This window comes from Diabrotica undecimpunctata, chromosome 9 (assembly GCF_040954645.1).
Source record: "Diabrotica undecimpunctata isolate CICGRU chromosome 9, icDiaUnde3, whole genome shotgun sequence".
Classification (NCBI taxonomy): domain Eukaryota; kingdom Metazoa; phylum Arthropoda; class Insecta; order Coleoptera; family Chrysomelidae; genus Diabrotica; species Diabrotica undecimpunctata.
Window position 1 is genome coordinate 87,336,044 of NC_092811.1, and position 16,138 is coordinate 87,352,181.

The 16,138-nt window shown below is 34.8% G+C and overlaps 1 protein-coding gene across 2 annotated transcripts in view; it reads right to left on the minus strand.

The window, feature by feature from the left end:
• Positions 1-16,138, minus strand: part of LOC140450231 (lysosomal alpha-mannosidase-like) — a 142,641-nt gene that overhangs the window by 100,632 nt on the left and 25,871 nt on the right. The window lies entirely within an intron of this gene.

Consider the following 16,138-nt stretch of genomic DNA (forward strand, 5'->3'; position numbering starts at 1 on the left):
CGCTGATATCACATTTGCTTCCTTATACGCAGTTTAGCCACAAACATTTTTTACAATTGGATGGTCTCATGTTAGAGTGAACTATGTACATTTTCTTCGTTTTTACTTCTTCATTACCATTATGAGGCAAACTTTTGTTCTAAACTTATGCCAAAATGAACTATGTGAATAAAACAAAACATCAGCTGGATACTAATAAATTATATTTAGCACAAGGATGGTAATACTGGTTGTCATATGCCACAGTGAACCATCATCCAGTCCAAGATGGCTTCCCGTGCACATAGTTCACATTGTCATAACATTGTTGATAGAAATTCTAGTGAAGATGAACTCGCTGATTTTAGTAGTGGGTCTTTAAATGATTACCATCCAAGTTCTGATTCGGATATTCCAGAATCAGATAAGATAATAATATTTATTAACATAAAACTTCATTATAAAAGAATGGTTATGTTTTGGAATGTTTCTTTTGCCAAAGTGAACCACGTGAAAATGTATCTCTTTCAGTGTTCGCTAGGACCGCTAGTGAAATATTAGCAGTTGTACCAACGTACGGATATGGTTTTTACCTATCTGTTTTAGAATGAAGCAATATATCTCATCATTTTGGTATTGGAATTGTAAAAAAATTAAAATCACATAGTTCACTTTGGCAAAAGAAAATGCAAATTGTCTGTCTTATGCATAGTGAATGTGTGTTTGAAAGTACTTTTTATTTATTATAACATGAAAAGTAATGGTACTTGTAAAAGATTTAAGTATATAAAATATTAATATTTTTGTGTTTTATAGATAAAGAAAATACCAGAGATCAGGAAGAGCCTCAAAACAAGAAAAGAAAATCTAATCCTATGAAGTGGAAAAAAATATTCGCAAGCAAAACAGGGCAGCTGGTAAAGAATATGTCAATACTTCAGGTACTGTCATACACTTTAAATCTTTTAATGACTATTCCTGCAATTGCAAAATAAAATGACAAAATAAGCTAACAACACAGCAAAAAGAAAGTTTTTTAAAATTTGTTTTATAACGAGTCACAGTCATGGGAAACTAAACTAGCATAATAAGTGGTACTGTAAAATGTAGAACGATAATAAGACGTCGTAAAAAACTGATATTTAAAAAAAAACAAAAAATCGTAAATTTTATATCCCTTCTGAAAACGAAGATATTAAAGTATACAAATAAATGTTTATGGAAATACTACAAATCAATAGTAGTAGAGTACTTATACTTATATATGCATTATAATAACGAAGAATTTTTTCAATGTTTCTTAGTTCGTATCTTTCAATTTAAAACCCAAATAATCTTTCGTTCTTTTTACGTCGCCTCAGTCGATAATAAATCATTTTATTGTTTGTTTATGTCACAGGCGCAAATTCTTCGATATTTCTTTGTTCAAACCACCCGCTATTGCGTTTTCAAATTAATAATCTACGTCTTAATTTCCGTTGTGTTTTGTTTATACCCAAAGGGCTTTGTTTATTCTAACTTATGCGATCACTTTTTAAAGATAATTTCAGCACTTTCGTTGGAGCCGCGGTAAAAAGCGGTGATCTCCAGCGTCATGTCCAAATTCATCCATCGAATTTGTGGTTTTCTGTTTTTGGCCCCTTTTTATGGAAATATGTAGCAGTGAAAAGTAGTTTTGTAGCAGTTAATGGTTCAGTTAATGTTTTGAGTGAGGATTGGAAGAATCGTCATTTCCATCCTCGTTTTGTTTTCTCCCTGGTTGTCATCCAAGGCTTTTTGGCAGTTTGGAGATGGATTTGTTCGTGTGTTCGTTACGCAGAGAGCGAAGCCCAGGTCTACCCCCAGTTTTATCCTCCTGAGACCTGAGCTGATTCTTTTTGTTTTTTTTTTTTGATTAAATAGTAAAATTCGTATGATGTTGATTATAAAAACACATGTAAATTTTTCTAAATTTTTATTTTGTTGTTAAATATGAAAAAAATTATGTCCATTCAAAAGGACATCAGGATCGCATCAATACAAAATTATTATAAATGAAACTGTTTAAAGCAATTGTTATTTCCCGTTAAACATAAAAATATGTCACATGATTCACAATAAACTTTTGTTTTACCCTTGCAACCTGGAAGCTTGCATCTAACAGAATTTTTTAACTCGGATGCCATTGCAGGAATGTGTTGTATCTTTCTTTTAGTAGAAGTTTGAAGTGATGGTCTAGGATTGGAACTGTTTCTAGTTACTAATGTTGAAGTGTTCCCAAAATCAGAATTTTCAGAACTGTTGTCTTTAAGGAGCAACTCGGAAACAGCTATTTTAAATTCCAGGAACTTCATAACGGTTTTATTAGCATCACCAAGTTGCTTATGGTCATCTCTGTATAGAATCCAAGAATTGGCAATCGCAAGATCAAATAAGTGAAAAATGGTTTTGACTGTCCATTTTTTACTTTTAGCTCCCATTCTATAATAACTTATCATCCTGTCAATTAAATCTATTCCCCCCATGCATTCATTATACTTTTTAACAATGTTTGGTCTAGGTACCTCAATATATCGGGAGTCCTTTTTTGACCACCGCTTACATTCATCTGAAGGTTCTATTTGCAATGCAGTTGACGCTAGCATAACTGATTTCATATCATACCATTGGACTATGTTAATTTTTCCATCAGCTCTCACATCCTGCTCAGATGAACCACGACCCAATCGAGTCATCACCTTATCCGATGTTACATGAACTGCTTTGGGTATTCTGGATCTCATTATTGTACCAGTTAAAAAAATATTTTTGTTTAACATGTACTCAAGTAAAGGTAAGGTGGTGAAATATCTATCGATGAACACATGTGTTCCTTCTAATAACGTTGTAGATAACTTAATAACTGCGGATGGACCAACACGTAACTTCTTAACATCATCATCATTCTGCAGAAATGTATTTTTCCCTTGATAAATATCGAAGTCTAATATTAACCCTTTGGGAGTGGCACAGACAAAATTTTTTAATCCTTCTGGGTTAGGTTTACCTCGAACAAATTGTTTCATGTTACACACGCCCGTAAAAGGTATCATTTGTTCGTCCACAGCAACCTCATTGTATCTTGGAAGTGTCAAGCAACCTCTTCGTATTCTGTCAACTAAAGGCCGGATCTTAAATAATTTGTCAGCATTTCTTTGATCTTGAGGCACATCAGCGTCAATAACTACTTTTAAGTTGCTCCTGATTTGAAAATATCTATCACGAGTCATGGCTTGTGCAATGCTGTTGACTTTTGTTGTCTTAGCCCAAAACATTCTAATTTGTGGATAATTCAGACAGGACATTAGAATAGATATTCCAAAAAATTTTTTCACCTCCGTTAGAGTAACGTTCAAAGGTTTTCCTTTTTCTTGCAAAAATTTAATATTTGTACAATTACAAATATTCTCAAAATCTGAATCATCAAAATACATACCGACATAGTGTTCAACTTTCCAATTTTGCCTCTCGTAGACTGTATCGACAATTCCAGTAAAGTCTATATGCTGAGGGACAAAAACACCCATTTTTTTCCATGTATTTCGGTTCTCCTTTTTTTTTTCGTTCACTGAGTGGCACGTTATCTAATTCATCTTCGGGTGGCATTTCTGTATCTTGTTCATCATCTGTATGTTGGGCCGAATCTGATTGCTGAGGCTGATACGATTCTTCATTTGGATCAAAGCCGTCATCAGAGTTTTCAGAATCTGAAACGTCTATATCTGAATTTTCCAGGCATTCAAGAAGTCTTTCAATGTCAACTTCGGGTCTTAAATATTTTTTATTACCAAACACAGCTGAAACAAAAAAGTCTAATATAATATTTTATGTATGCCTAAGGACCTGACGTCCATAAAAAAGGACATCTCCGTTTTAGATAAAAAACAATTTAAAAATGGTTTGATAAGACAACTACATCGCATGAATGCATTTATAATATCCTAAGTTATTAGACTAAGCAACATTTAGGTTAATAATCTAATAAAATTAGCTACTTACCATCAATTGTTTTTCTATAACTGCCCGCCATTTTTGTCACTTGAGATTAACAGGTTAACTAAGTTATAATGTGGTCACAGTAATACGGCGCGCTGTTGTCAGGGTCACTTGTATATACACTACGATGGACCGTGGGACTCGGCGCTGTAAATTTAGTTCTTTCCAAAAAAATATATAAAACGTAAATGTCCATTTAATTGGACATCAGGTCTCAGGAGGTTATGGTTTCGGAGGTTCCAGTGGCGTCTGGTTCCAGAAATTTTAGTGCAGTTTGCTAGTGAAAAATCCAGGTAACTTTTTGATCAAATTTTAAAGTAAAGAGACATTTTTTTAACAATAATTGCTTTCATTCATTTATTTGTTTTGTTTGTTTAAAAAAAGGTTAATCTCTATGCGTTAACATTTGTAAGTTTATGTAGTATCTCCAACTCCTGGAGTTTGTAAACGGATGACATGTAAGTTTTTTCTGTACTTTTTTGAATTGTGACTATTAATATAGTGTTTTTATATTGTCTATTTTGTAACTGTTTGTGGTAAGACACAATAAATGTTAAATTTTGTTTTTTAACATTTGTTTATTTTTTTTAACTAACCCTTTTTTGAATTTTATTTGAAAAAGATATTTGTTATAGGATATTAGGATTCTTTTGCATTTCTGATAATTATTTCCCTAGTTACAACTAACTGTTGTAATGGTTATAATTAGGCACCTTGAAGTGGCGCTCTTTATAAATTACTATAGGTATTTCCTGTTTCTTTTTATTTTGTCCCAAGAGATTCATGACCGTTTGTTTCATATTTTTGTAGTTGCCCCAATCCAAAACCCTTGATATTTTTTACTTATCCACCACCCCAGCTCTCCTAACAAACCCTGAGTGCCGTTCGCACAAGTAGCGTTTATTTTGCTTACCCTATCTCCACCCCCAATAGTTTCTGTCCCCAATTTTCAACCGTGGTAGGCAAAATAATTCGTTACAAAAATGGCGCCCAACGTGGGGCGCCATTTTAGTAGCGTTTATTTTGCTTGCCCTATCTCCACCCCCATAGTTTCTACTCCCCAATCTTCTATCCCCAAAATCTTACCCTATGGTAGGCAAAATATATCGTTACATAGTAAGTCATTACTGTAGAACTCAATCCCAAAAGAATACTTGGATTGTAATTTAAATTTGTCACTAATGTACAGACTCTATGTTGATAGTTTAAGAGAGAAAAATGTCGACAAAATTTCAAGCCAACCGCTTTATGAAAAAGTGTTCAGACAGACGTGAATTTAATCTAAATTTTAAACCTCCACGAAAAGATACCTTTCAAATATGTGACAGGTTGAACATTGACATAAAGGCAGCTGAAGAAAACAAAGATGAAGCAATGTTAAAGGCTAAGAAACTAAACCAGGAACTACACCACAGAAAAGTACAGTTAGTTCGCTCAGAACTAAATGAAGACGTAACGATTAGTACAGAAGGGAAAGCTACAGTAATTAGTTTTGATATTCAGAACGTAATGCTTCTTTCTAAACTAACCACAGGAGTTTTTACTATAAGAGGCAGCTTTCATGCTACAATCTTGGTATACATACTTTTGAAAATGATGTCGGGACATTGCATGTTTGGGATGAGAGCACTGCCTCACAAGGTTCCCAGGAAATAGGATCGTGTATTTTAAAATTCATAAATACCCATGATCATAAGGATATATTGATTGCTTGGTCCGACTCATGTGGCGGCCAAAACCGCAATATTAATATTGCCGCGTTATGGATGTACATAGTGCAGTGTCCTAATTTAAACCTAAAGGAAGTAGTTCATAAGTTTGCTGAGCCAGGACATTCATATCTACAAAACTATAGCGATTTTGGTGATATAGAAAAAAAGTTAAAATATCACCCTGAAATTTATGTGCTGACACAATGGCATAACATAATTTCAAACTCAAGAGTTAAAAAGAACAAATTTAAAGTAGTATGCATGAAAAAACAATAGGATTTCAAAAGAATGGATGCATTAAAACAAAATCTGGTAAATCTCAAAAAAGACTCAGATGAACAAAAAGTAGAATGGTTAAAAATAAAACAAATGAAATTTACTCAAGACCATCCAGGAGTTCAAATACACACATAACAAAGAAACACAATTTTATTCTTCTTCTTCTTCTTCTTCTTCAGTGCCTTATCCGGTCCGGATGTTGGCGATCATCAAGGCTATCATGGTTTTGTTGACTGCTCTGCGAAACAGCTCCGCTGAGGTCATCCCAAACCATTGTCGGAGATTTTTCAACCACGAGATACGACGGCGTCCCGGTCCTCTTCTGCCAAATACTTTACCCTGCATAACAAGTTGAAGAATTCGATATTTTTCTTCGTTCCGCATCACGTGGCCGAGGTACTCAAGCTTACGTTGTTTAATTAAATTAAGCACTTCTTTTTCTTTTGTCATGCGCTGTAGGACCTCAACGTTGGTGACATGGTCCACATAAGATATTTTTAGTATCCTTCTGTATATCCACTTCTCGAAGGCTTCGATTCGTTTTTCAGTGGCTTGCGTCAGTGTCCAGGCTTCAACTCCATATAGTAACACTGGAAGAACGTAGCACCTCACTATTCGCATCTTGGTTCCCAAACTGAGATCACTGCAGCACAGCAAGGATCTCAACTTAATAAATGTAGACCGTGCCATTTCAATTCTGGATCTAATCTCTTGAGCGTAGTCCCATTGTACGTTGAGGGTAGTTCCGAGGTAAGTGAATCTGTTGACTCTCTGGATCTCTTCGCTACCTGCCATTAGTGCCCCGGGATCTAAATTTGTACGGCTGACAACCATGAATTTAGTTTTCTTAATATTAAGGTTCAGTCCGTATGTTACGCTCACAGTTCGCACTCGGTCTAGTAAGGCCTGCAGATCGTTTAGGCTGGTTGCTAGTAACACAGTGTCATCGGCGTAGCGGGTATTATTGATGTATTCACCGTTCACTCGGATTCCCATGTCTAGGTTTGTGAGGGCTTCATTAAAAATCTCCTCAGAGTATATATTGAAAAGAGTCGGCGATAGCACACATCCTTGTCTTACTCCTCGCATGATCTTCACTTGGTCGGTCAGCTGGTCTTCGACCTTGACTTGAGCACGCTGGTTCCAGTATAAATTCATGATGATCCGAATGTCCTTCTCATCCAATCCAACTCTTTGTAGGCGGTGACCATCTTCTGGTGCTGACAACGGTCAAATGCCTTGGCGTAGTCAATAAAATAAATATAGACATCACAACTGACATCGCGGCATCTCTGAAGTAGGACTTGTAAGGTGAAAAGTGCTTCACGTGTACCCATAGAATTGCGGAATCCGAATTGCATTTCACCGACATTTTCTTCGCATTTCTTGTAAATTCTGGCATGTATGATTTTAAGAAAAATTTTAAGTGCATGACTCATAAGACTGATAAATCGGAAATCTTCGCACGTTTTCGCAGATCGTTTTTTTGGTAGCGTTACAAATGTTGACAATAGCCATTCCTCTGGGATATTACCTGAATCGTATATGGCGTTGAACAGTTCAGTTAACTCCTTCGTGCTCACTTCACTCATCACCTTAATAAGTTCAACGGGTATTTCGTCCGGACCTGTAGCCTTACCATTCTTAGACTGTTGTAAAGCAGCCTTTACCTCGCTTTCTAGAATTGACGGCCCTGTCATGCAATTTATTTCCGTACAATTTTATTCAGTAAATCTAAATAAGAGATTGAAAGGTTGACCTGTAAACCTAGCTTCTTTAAACTTAAGCATTCTTTACTCTGAAGGACGAAAATAAAGTCAAGCAAAACTTAATGATATCACATCACGTTTGCAATTCGTACCACCATGTCATCATCAATTTCACAATAAACTTCAACAAAGTGAAGTATTGGAAGATAACATTGAAGAAGAGAACGACAATGAAGAGGAACATGAAATGAACAATCTGATCTAAATATTGCTACTATTATTTTTTTGTTTTATTCTTATGTATTGATAGTTCAATTTTAATGATGTGTTAATAAACCTGATTACAAACAAAAAGAACGATTTATTTATACTACTCATGCCAAACAGAACTAAATGCTAAAAAGTTTGCCAAAGTGAACCATGTACTGCAAACACTGATAAAAGAGCCTTAAAAGTACACAAAATCATGTGCTGTTACTAAAAGACTTAAATAAATGTTCTCTTGAACAGGTCTTAGAACCTTTTATACTTTAAACAAGATTATAATATATTGTGTATATTTTATAACACCTGTATAATTTTAAACTGTCGTACTGAAAACTTTTAATTTCGGCTTTTGGTTCACTCTGGCATGAGATCATCTAATGATCCTCTTATAATTTTAATTTCTAATTATATTGTTAATCTTCTTTTAAATAACTTTATTTAACACCAATTTGTTTACAATACTTTAACAGATTGACAACTATAAACAAAACTCAAAAATACTAATGTTACAAGCTGTCAAAAATACATGTAAAACAACTTAATTCCTGGTCCATGCAAACCAGCTTATTTCCAACCAACCAATAAAAGCGCTGCAACTGTCACTCAACTGACCCAGTGAGTCTTGCCAAATTTGAGGTTATGTAAGGGTTTTGTATTATAAGTTGTGACTACTGTTTAAATTGTCAACGTATTTAGCAATAATTAGTAATTACGTTATTATTTAAAGGAGAAGGAATGGTGCAGATGTCCAAGTGTTGGTGAATGAAATAAAGGGTCTAGAAAGAGAAGAGTTACATGAGGAAAAAGGAAAAGTGAACAAATTACCAGGTATGCAGCTCCTAAAAGCCCTAGTTTTTGTACAGTGTAAGCACAACAATAAACATTTCACGTAAAAATAAGGCCTAATTACATCAAAGCTTTCAAAGAAGAGTTTTTTAAAATTCCAGACAAGAAAAGACAAGACAATATAATTGCCAATTTGATTCATACAACATAAATCAAAAGATATAGGCCTAGGCCAGTAAACAAAAACAAAAATAATAAACTTGGACCTGAGCGAAAGTACTAAATACAATACTTTTTCCAACTGTCTCTCATGCTAAAACTTCTGTATGTTTAAAATTGTTCGCACTGTTATTGGTGTTGGAGAAACTTGTATACAAACATAGCCAAAAGAGTGCATTTTGGGTTTGCTGTTGAAGACAAATGATCAGTGTGAAGATGAGTTAAAAGTAAAATGTAACATTTTTAGGAGGATACATGTTTAGAAGGTACCTTAGATACTTGCAGTACGTGCTGCCTTATCAAAGAACAAATTAAAAGTGCACCAGCACGGTCTGCTGAAAAGGCGCAGCTAATGGTTGAAAAGCGGATTCATTAAAGAAGAACAGAGGCGTTTTATGAGTACATGAAAATGGATGTTCTCCATTCTGTTAGGCTTTGTTTTGATCTTCAAAAAATTCAGCCATTACCAAAAAGTCCCATTAAAGAAGCTTATTATGCGAGACAAATTAGGTTTTATAACTTTTGTATTAAGTACTAATCTATCAAACTCAAAACCCCCTGTTCTATACTTGGACAAAGGAGCAGATAGGAAAAGGCAGTGTCGAAATATCAACGGCTCTCTTTAACTATTTGACAGAAGCTGATTTTCAGGGCTGTTTTGTACTAAGCTTGTTTAGCGATCGTTGTGTTTCTCAAAATAAAAATACTATTGTCCTGAGAGCACTGATTCATTTTTTGGAAACAAACAAAACATCAATCCAACAGATTTTATTATATTTCAATGTACGCTTATATAGTTTTTTACCCACCGACCGTATTTTTGGAAGAGTAGAAGTGCGAAAAAACCCATAATTTTAATTAAATAGGAATACCATGACATCTACAGTAGTATAGGCAAGATAAAAGCACTAGGAGAAGATTGGCCACTACTTCATACTAAGAAGCACTATAAGGACATCCAATCAATTAGTGAACTAAAGAGAATTTAAATACGCTACCGGACAATTCAATTAATTGTATAAGGCAAGATAGAAGGCAAAAGATCTCAAGGGCGCAGAAGGACATCGTGGTTGAAGAACATGAAACAAAGGGCAGGACTGGCTACCATACATCTATTTAGAGCAGCTGTCAACAAAGTTGTATGGACCAACGTGATTGCCAACATCCACAGAGGATAGGCACCAAAAGAAGACCGAACACAAAAAGAAATTAAACTCCTCCGAAAAAAGGGAAGAAAGTCTTACAAAAAGATTGTGTTAGGAAGAGGCTTAAAAAACTACAAGTATGAAGGAGAAGTCCTTTGTATTTTTGAGAAAAAAAGGGAAAAAGACAAGTAAGACTAGAAGAACTACCACTTCATCATGTGTTAACCAAAGCTGTTGACAAACTTTTGAAAAAAATGTTTGGAGAGGACTGGCCTACTTCTGATCCACGCCTTGGTTGGTACAAGAGTTTAATTTTGGATGAACCCATTACAGCAGCTACTTGTGAGGAGCTGGAAGAAATGTGTGACTGCCTCGACGATGAACGCTGTGACTTGCATATTTAAAACACTGTTCTTTCATTAACTACCTATTGTGACAACTTAGGTAATGCTATTTTATAAAAATAAAACTTAATTCAAAAAACTATTACTCTTTTACTTTATTGCTTTATTACTTCGTTTACATGTAAATCAGCTTCAGCTTATGTGCACAACATTTTACATGCAAAATGACTTATTTCCACTAAGTTCGTGGAAAAGGTCTTATTTCCAAAACAAAATAAATTGTTTAAACTATTTTTTAGCTCCCTAACCGAAATAAGTATTTTAATCGCACGTTTGGAACCAATACTATTGCATAACATTGATTAGAACTCATTATCCCTTTTCAGAACAAAGCTACAAGTTTTTCATCCTCCCTGAAAAATTACTTATTTGTGACTTAAGCTTGTTTGCATTATTTTACCTCTTCATATATTTTCTGACGTTTGGAACTTCATTAGAAATTTTATGATTTTTCGATATCTCGAAAATTCTAGACTTCTTCTTTTTCATCAAGGGACTTTTTCTATATGAAATAAATTTCACGGAATTGTCCTAACACTGCTTCCTCCTATATGGTTGTTCGTCTCGAATAACTGGTTTATCAGAAACAGATTGAAGCCAACAGGGTGGATCAATTCCATGATATTGAGCTAATTTCTCGATATGAACTACCTTGGGTTTACTTCTAGCTGAAAATAGGATGAGGTAGATTTGTAGCATTTTTGAATTCCTTGGTATATATTGAAATCTCCTCGTATAAGTTAAAACACCGAAAAATATTTTCAATCCTCTTGGCGTCGCCGAGTTGATATAAGCACATTTTACAGTTTTGTTTAAATATATCACAGACGCATATTCTTTGGTATTTTTCTTTGATCGAAGCCGCTTAATATTCTGCGTTTCAAATTCCCGTTTAGTGTTTTGTTTATACCAAGATAAGCGAATGATTTTTAAGAATTTACTCACTCTCGGTAAGGCCGGCCGCTGTTAAAAGCGTGTTTCGTTTTATTGGAGCCCGAATTTAGCTTCAAATTCGTAGTTTTTTCGTTTATCGTCCTTTCTTATGGAAAATAAGTAGTTTTGTGGCAGTTAATAGTTGCAGTTAGACTGAGGTTTGAAATGTTGGCCATTGTGAGCAGATGCGTTTAATTTAGTCGGAAAAAACCGGCTAATTTTTTAAAAAAGGTGATTTATACTCAAAGTAATGTGTCGGTCAAAGTAAGAGTAATCACTGGTTTTTGTTGTATGGCGTCTCTCATCGTGAAATATTTGTAAAACGGCGTTCTCAACAAATTTGGAAAATACCCACATGTTCCCAGTTCTAAGCCCTTCTCATTCTAAGCCCAGTTCCTACCCCCAGAAGTTTTAGTGCAATCCGGATAACTTTTGTGTTTGATTCTTAAAGTAAAAATAAACAATTTTTAATAATATGTATTTGCTTTCATAAAAATTTAAATTGTAATAATTAAAAGTATATGTCTCAGGGCGTGGCTTAGCTGTCATTTTGATTATTCTTAGTTTTAAGCTTTAGTTTTGACATATGACAGCTAGCTTAATATTTTTGACATCTGATAAATATCTAATCATATTTGAGATTTTGTTTCACAGTTTCACTTAAGAAGATAACTTTTTATTTGGTTATTTCTGCTACAAATTATAGCCCAGTACACCATATAACCCACACACATTTGTAAGTTTTGTAGTATCTCCAACTTGTAAACGGATAGGACATAGTAAGTGTTTCTCTTTGTTATTTTTGTGACTATTAATATAGTATTTTTGCACTATTTACTTTGTAACTATTTGTGGTGAGACAGTAATAAATGTTTAATTTTTTTCCCTAAACCATTTTGTTTATTTATTTAAAAAAAAAGTTCCTAACCTATCTTTTGTATTTTTTAGGACGGAAGAACCTTTTTTTTTCATCCAGCATTAAGTTTCCTCAAAACGGCGTCTATTTTAAATAGCTAGAGGTCTTTCTTGTTGTTTTGTTTGTCCATTTGTCCAGGAGATTCATGTAAGTACCTCTTTGTTTCATTTTTGTAGTTGTCCAATCCAATCCCATTGGTTCATTCACTTATCCACGACCCAGTTTCTCCAAATAAACCCTGAGCGCCGTTCGCAACAGTTTCGTTTATTTTACTTGCCCTATCTCTAGCCCCGTAATTTCTGTCTCCAATTTTCAACCCCCATAATAATACCCTACGTGGTAGGCAAAATAATTCGTTATAGATTAGATTGTTTATTTTTTGCACGACCTACACAGGGCCTACCCAGTTTCGTCGAATTTCGAACAACGTACTGTCTTACGTGTAGGATTGTATGACCACACTGGGTCACCTCTTTCGAAAATTGTACCAGTAGCATGCATGTCGAGTCTGGCCTTGGCTTTATCACTTTGAAGCTTACTTTTTTCAATTTTTCTTTCAAATTTTCGATGTACGTCAGAGATGAAAGTTCTTCTTCACAGTAAGGTATCTTGAGGAAGCTTCATTTCTCTTCCGGTGATCATCATTTATGGAGAATAACCGGTTGATTCATGTTCGGAACTTCTATAGACTAACAGGAATAGAGGAATTATCCCAGTATTTTTGAGTCTTCTTTTGGTGCCTATCCTCTGTGGATGTTGGCAATCACGTTGGTCCATACAACTATGTTGACAGCTGCCCTAAATAGATGTGTGGTAGTCATTCCTGTCCACTGTCTGATGTTCTTCAATCACGATGTCCTTCTGCGCCCTTGAGATCTTTTGCCTTCTATCTTGCCTTGTAAAATTAGTTGAATTAGTTGATACTTCTCATTGCGCATCACATGCCCTAAGTATGTCATCTTTCTGATTTTAACGATACGCATAATTTCCAGATCTTTATTTATACGTTGGATCACGGTGTTGTTTGTAACATGATGGATATAGGAAATTCTGAGCATGCGGCGGTAGCACCACATTTCGAAGGCTTCTAATCGTTTGGATGTTGCCTCCGTCAAGGTTCAGGCTTCGACTTCATATAAAAGGGTAGAAAATACATAGCATCTCAAGACTCGTGTTCTTATATCAATGTTCAGGTGCATATTACATAAAAGGCGACTGAAGACAGCTCTCGCCTTTTCTATACGACATCTTATTTCCTGTGAGTGGTCCCATTCCTTATTTAGGCTGCATCCAAGGTATGTAATTTTGTCGATTATTTTCAAGGGTTCATTATTAGCTGTGAATTGCTGCAGTATTACGTCGTTTTTACTTACAAGAATTTTGGTCTTCTTACAGTTAACAGTTTAATGCCGTATCTGTCACAGGCTTCCACTAGACTGTCTATTAATGTTTGCAGATCCTCCGCATTATCAGCAATCAAAACCGTATCGTCCGCATATCTTAAATTGTTTATGATTTCACCATTGATTTTTATACCTTCTCTTAAACCATCAATAGCTTCCCTGAACAGCATTTTCGAGTAACTATTGGACAACGTCGGTGATAAAATGCAGCCCTGACGTACTCCCCATTTTCTCGTGAATTCTTGTGAGGTTTTGTTGTCTACTCGTACATTTGCCCTTTGCTGTAAGTATAAATTTCTAATCAAGCGTAAATCTTTGTCATCAATACTAGATTCCTTTAGTATCTGAAATAATTTTTGATATTGCACCTTGTCAAATGCTTTTTCAAAGTCTATAAAGTATGCGTAGACTTCGCAATTTACGTCTAGAGCTCTTTGTATCAATACTTGTATGGAAAAGAGGACCTCTCGCGTTCCTAGTCCACTTCTAAACCTAAACGGAACACTGCTAATGTTTTCTTCAAGTTTTCTATATATGCGAGAGTGAATAACAGAAAGAAGGATTTTGAGTGCATGGCTCATTAAGCAAATAATTCTGTAATTAGAGCATTTGGTGGCATTTGCCTTTTTGGGGAGAGTGGATGAAGGTGGAAACTAGCCAATCTGTAGGAAATTCTGCAGTTTCATAGATTTTGTTCAGTAAACTCGTTAGGAGTTTGAGTTGGTTGTTTTCAAATAGTTTCAATATTTCAGCTTGTATGTTATCAGGACCAGATGCGTTGGTTTTTTGTCTTTTTATTGCATATGTTACTTCACTTAGCGTTATTTCTGGTCCTGAACCTATAGAAACACTGACTTCTGTCTCTTGCTCTTCCTTGAATAATTCTTTCATGTATTGCCTCCATCTCTCAAGTATTCTCTCATTTTTGTACAGCAGATTGTTGTTCTCGTCTAGTATTGTTATGACTTTGTGATCGGTTTCCTCCCGTTAAGTTTTTCATCTTGTTATGTAGGTTAAAAGTCTCATGCTTCTGTTTTAGGGATTCTATTTCTATGCATTGATCTTGTAGCTATGATCCCTTTGCTTTTTTAATATTTTTCTTAATGATTTTGTTAATTTTTTTGTACCTTTCCTCCTTCTTATTTCTGTGTTTTCTTCGTTCTTCCATTAGCTCTAATATTTCTTGTCTCATCCATGGCTGTTTCTTTATATTGTTTTCTGGTTTAACTTTATTATCCACCACTGAATTATAGATATTTTTGATTTTATTCCACACATCATCCACACTTATGTTTTCTTGATTAATATCTGAGATTACGATGCTGTTTATTTTATTTTTTTTTTGAGTATCGGGGGCTAAAACACTAATAAGGCCAGTGTTAACATACGGGTCAGAAAAGTGGTCACTTACACAGAACGTCCAAGAATTGCTTAAACGTTTCGAGAGAAAAATTCTAAGGAAAATATATGGAGGAGTCCAAGAACAGGGTTTGTGGCGTAGGCGCTACAACTTTGAGTTATACAGAAGTTTTGGAGAACCTGACGTTGTAAAATGTATTAAATTAGCACGCCTTAGATGGATAGGACATGTAATTAGGCGAGATGAAGATGCAACGATCAGAAAAATATTCGACCGAAGAGGACCAGTGGGAAGACGAGCCAGAGGAAGACCAAAACTTAGGTATCAAGATAACAGAGAGGATGATCTAAAATCCATTGGAGTTAAAGCATGGAGAGAGGCGAATGGAAGATTGTTCTGAAGAAGGCTTTGGCTCATAACGAGCTGTAATGCCACTGATGATGATTTATCAGTCCCTTCGTTTCCCAATGGTCATTTTCTACAATTTAACATCTGCAACGTTTAAATGCTACAAACAGCATTTAAACACCGTAGTCATTTTATATTGTAATTATTGTTAGTACATTTATGTACCTGTGTCTGTATTTAATTTATCCTACTACACCCTTTTTAAACTATTTAATAATTCTCTACTTAGGCAACCAACCTTACGAGAAATATTTGTTATTGGGATTTTATATTCAAACAATTTGATGACGTCATTGCTCAATTGCAAGATTTTACCTTATCTTCATTTAGTCAATTAACCACACTTTTATTAAACTAAATCTTATATCATTCACTTTAATTTTAATTAATAGAATAATAAAATTCATAACTAAATTTCATTACACACATATTGGGTGTTTATTTAAGTGGTTACCAAAAATTCACTGAAAGAGTGTTGAGGACTTTGCCACTTTTAATAAATTTTACTTCCTTCCTGGCCTAGTTAGTTGACTGGTTCTAACCGTTGGACGAAGTTATCCTTCTTTCGAGAAGGGAAAATGTATCTTCCCTTAAAGTGATATCC